The sequence below is a fragment of the Cephus cinctus genome, unplaced genomic scaffold (genome assembly GCF_000341935.2).
Source record: "Cephus cinctus unplaced genomic scaffold, Ccin1 Ccin1_scaffold0189, whole genome shotgun sequence".
Classification (NCBI taxonomy): domain Eukaryota; kingdom Metazoa; phylum Arthropoda; class Insecta; order Hymenoptera; family Cephidae; genus Cephus; species Cephus cinctus.
Window position 1 is genome coordinate 1,464,946 of NW_014332911.1, and position 3,990 is coordinate 1,468,935.

Consider the following 3,990-nt stretch of genomic DNA (forward strand, 5'->3'; position numbering starts at 1 on the left):
CCCCCACTCGAGGGGTGGCACGAAGTAATTATATATGAATTTCTGAAAAAAATTATCTAGGGAATTTTTTGTTCGACTGTTCCAAATCTGACGATACGTGCCTTTATTTAAGAGAAACTAGGGATTAATTTCAATAGATCATTCAGAAAGGTTGGCACTAACAAATAGGGATATTTCTGTAGTTCGGTATACGGCGGTCTACGCTGTGGTCATTTACAGAAAGTAGAAAAATAGGGAAAATAAAATATTAGCATTTTGGAACTTTTAGCGTTGGCAGGATGCGTATGGTCTAGGGAACGAAGTTAAAAGAAGAATAGGATTGGGTTCCTACAGGGGGATGAAATGCTCGTACGGATCAGACTGAGAACATATTTTCATTCGAAATGTCCATGGGACGTCCATTATCCTCGCTGCTAAGGTCCTTTTCTCGTCCTCATAAAAGTCACTAAAATGTTAGCGTATAGAGAAGGAAAAACTTTTGACTTTGACTACTTATACGCTCGAGAATATTGCTACTGTTATTCTAGTGACAAAAGTTTCCCTCTTTCCCCTATTAACGCGGAAACAAAATACCTTTAAGGTTCTTTTTTCCCCCAGATAATATAGACCTACACACGATATCCCTAGATACGGTGATATACGGGGTGAACGAAATCCTCGAACGAAATCAGCCTGTAAGGTAAACTACCCTTAAAATCGGCATCCACTGAACCAGCCAATCGGAGAGTCGCCCAGCTAACCCACCCTCAAAAAATGCCAACCCCCAGTACCAGCTAACGGGACAGCAATCGAAATTAATTTCTTCAAGAGCATGCGAGGGATTTAATGCTTTTTCCACATAACTAGAAATCCATTAACGTTCATCTCCGCCATTTAGCTGCATCACTCGGACTGACATAGTTCGTCCCCTTTACGCAGCCTCCTTCCTCTCGCCCTCACAGTCGCCCCAACCTAACCTCCAGGCATTACGAGTTTTTCCTTAAGCTGTCTTTTACGTCCACACACGTTACCCTGGAAAATTGCACCCCTCGCTCTTCGCCTGCAACCCCTGGGCGGGAGGGTTCGATTCCTTTCATCCCCTAGTAACTTCTCATTTTTTTTTAAATTTTAAAAAAACTGCCGGAAGACCGATTTTCAACTTTTTTTGGTCAAAAATCAAGTCGACGCAGGTACTTTATTTTTTATTTTTATCTCCGGACGCACTGTTATATATCGCTACTGAGCGTATTTTCAGGCCTGGTACGTTTTAATTCCACCTAAGGAACAAAAGGCAGTACGGAATACGATGACGATGGTAAAAGAGACATCGGGAGATAATAGAGAATGGAAAAGTGTCTGGAATGATAAGGAATAATTTTCTCGAAAGCGGGAAACGGCCGTCGCGACGTCAACTTTTAATTACCCACTATCTGGAAATGAAACGGAATTCCATTTTAATGGGGAAAAAAAAAATCTCATTCGAGTACAATAGTTTGAACCAAAAGATCCTTATTAAGCAGCTACACGGATTCGGCCCAGCATCCCAAAATCTTATATCGTCCCTATAATACTTGTTTATACGTATCTAAGAGATCATCAGTACTAAACACGTGTCACACTCGGATTTTCCATAAAGCACAACTATTTATCTGAAAAACAAAAATTCCTAATAAATCCATAAACACTCACTCTGTAATCGTTAATAATGCAGATACCGATTGCTACTTAAAAAAGTGATAAAAAAGTAGGAATACGCAAAAGAATTTTAAAAAATCGCAAATTCATCTCGAGCATCCACGCCACTCGTGTGCCAGATGCATTTCCAAAGTGGTAAAAGCGCCAACGGCGCAGCATCCGCGAATCGCGATCCATTCGATCTCACGATGCGTTTCATCCGCACCATCAATTATTCCCCAGCATCCAGACCGAGTCCAGCATTCGATGTATTAAACGTCGCTCGATTCGATAGCCGGATTGCCGTTCTACCCGCTAAGTGCATGGCGAAGCGTAATGAGAGAGAGGGAGACGGAGATAGGATTAGAGCAAGAGATCGAAAAGGATGAACCATGAAAATTCGTCAACGCAGCATCCGACATAGTGAACAAATTTTCCCACCACCCCCGGAGTATGCAAAAAATTCCCCCAAAAATTCCATAAGCAATTTTCAGTACCAAAATTTCAGTACTATTAATTCAGCATGACAATAAAAAAAATCCACATTTCTCAACAACAGAAAATCATTAGCAAAGAACAAAGTCACACAGTCAACACAAGCAACCGTACGTAAAAATAATATAAAAAAAAAAAAATAAGAAAAATCTCTAGTCACATCTTCTCACATCTCAAAAAACTGAAGTCCCAATCTCGCAGCGATATAATCAAAAGTTTGTCAACATAATTCACGCGCTCTTCGATTATCTCCTCGATGGATAAACTGTCGTCGCGACGTCGGGCGTCTACCGTGTATCTGGCGAACGCAGCGAGAGACGGTAGCGTACTGAACCAGACGGCCTGGGTTCGCCCGGTCTCTGGCCCTTCGTAACACGCGCCGCTACCCCAACAGTGGCAGCAAGGGAGGCTGGAGGGGATAGGGGGTAGCAGCAGCAGCAGCAGCAGCAGCAGCCGCGAGAGAGTCACCCCACGAGCAATTTCAGTACTATCGGCCCTAGTGCCAGGGTGGAACCAGAGGCAACCAGCAGGAACCAGCTGCAACCAGCGGTAACCAACCAGCTTCCCTTGGTACTCATCCTTGACTCTCGCCCCTTACTCCCCTCTGGTACCCGGGACGCCATTTCTCTCTCACCTTGGACGCACCAGTCCTGTGTACCGATATTCTCCTACATATATCCCATATATATGTAATAACGCGTATGTACCACATCCAGCATCCAGTATCCCATGGCGCACGTCACGCCGTACCGGGATGCACACGCAGTACCAACAGGGCGATGCTATATAATTATGTTATAACAGCTATCGCAGGTGGCGGCCCGTTAAATTGCTAATACGTTGCTGCAGACTCGATGCTGGCTCGTGCTTTAAACGTCACGTAGATCAAAGCACGTGTTGGTATCGAGATAAATGCATCAACGGTGATCGATAACTTTGACAATTCAAATTAATTTTCCCGCCTTGTTTGACGAGGGACTCAGGGGATTCCCCCGTGTTCAAATGAAGAGTCGTATGGAGTCCGTTACTGTTGGTATCTTAAAACTGGCTCCGTATCCCAGACACGGAGTATGATCTTGAATGAGACTGGTTGTACGTCTGGATTAAGTGACGTCACTTCCGCAATATAATTCTCAGTGTAGGTTTGCGAATTCTCTCAGAGCTGCCAACCGTATCCAAGATGGTGAGAATGCGTTCGTTGCGGATCTAGGGAGTTCGAGCGCCGAGCTGACAGTTCCGTATAATGGAGTCCTGGGGGGTTTTACGAGTACGAGGTGGTACGAGGACCCAGTCACGACGTAGATGCTGCTGTTGGTGGTACGTAGAGTGGCTGATGACGGTGGGATGAAAAGAGGATGCTCCAAGGGATGAAATGGCTGTGGAAGAGAAGCGTCAGGAATGAGCAGCGTGCATAGATGTGTGTTGGCAACAGATTCTATGAACTCGTAAGTGGTACATCCACGTCCCATTGAACAGTCAAACAATGCCAACAATGGGGGATTGTTAAGTATGGGGTTGTGAGGGGGTAGTAGGCTGGTTGTTGGAAAATTGGGCATGGGTCCATTGTGATCCCTTGTAAACTTGGCCGTGCGCGGCGTCGGCGTCCGTCAGCACATCGGGTACTTTGAAATGGGTGGAACGTAGGGGTTGTGGAGAGATGGGTGAAACGATTCGAGGGTTGTTTCTACCCCATCAATCATGGTATTTACATGCTGGGACTACTGCCGCTTCTCATGACAATGCCGGCGAAGAGGATCCTCCTCTTGCCCCTGGTCTGGATGAGGTCCTGATGAAGAAGGGAGTCTCAGGTGCTTCCAAAGTACTCGTTCGCCGGCTCACTCA

General features: G+C 45.3%; 1 protein-coding gene across 7 annotated transcripts in view; it reads right to left on the reverse strand.

Annotated features, from left to right (window-relative positions):
• The window catches only part of LOC107264599, a 50,792-nt gene extending 47,363 nt beyond the window's left edge, over window positions 1-3,429 (reverse strand). For 6 of the 7 annotated variants that reach the window (XM_025081857.1, XM_025081859.1, XM_015733011.2 and 3 more), the window contains exon 1: window positions 2,319-2,487. The gene's annotated coding sequence lies outside the window, so the exon portion shown is untranslated. Of the gene's footprint in view, window positions 1-2,318; window positions 2,488-3,318 lie in introns of those variants that run through there. The other variant, XM_025081858.1, reaches the window with a different exon arrangement.
• Window positions 3,430-3,990: the final 561 nt, after the last annotated feature.